Here is a 252-nt window from a genome sequence, read left to right as displayed (position 1 = left end):
TTCATTTCAATAGACAGGATATTCAGAATAATTGAAGACATAGATCAAAACTAAAACTATTTTTTTAATCAAATATGAATATATTACTTATGAATCATTTGGCCAGTATACATGAGCCTACTTGATTAATTATAAAACATCAATTCTTAATTAAAATCTTAGATGTAAGCTACAGAAAGACAATATATAACTTGTATATTAAGAAAGTTGTGTAGGGACATAGCATTATTTTGAAGGTCCGTCACTGAGCGG

Source organism: Penaeus monodon, chromosome 15 (assembly GCF_015228065.2).
Source record: "Penaeus monodon isolate SGIC_2016 chromosome 15, NSTDA_Pmon_1, whole genome shotgun sequence".
NCBI classification, from domain to species: Eukaryota; Metazoa; Arthropoda; class Malacostraca; order Decapoda; family Penaeidae; genus Penaeus; species Penaeus monodon.
This window is presented reverse-complemented; position numbering follows the sequence as displayed.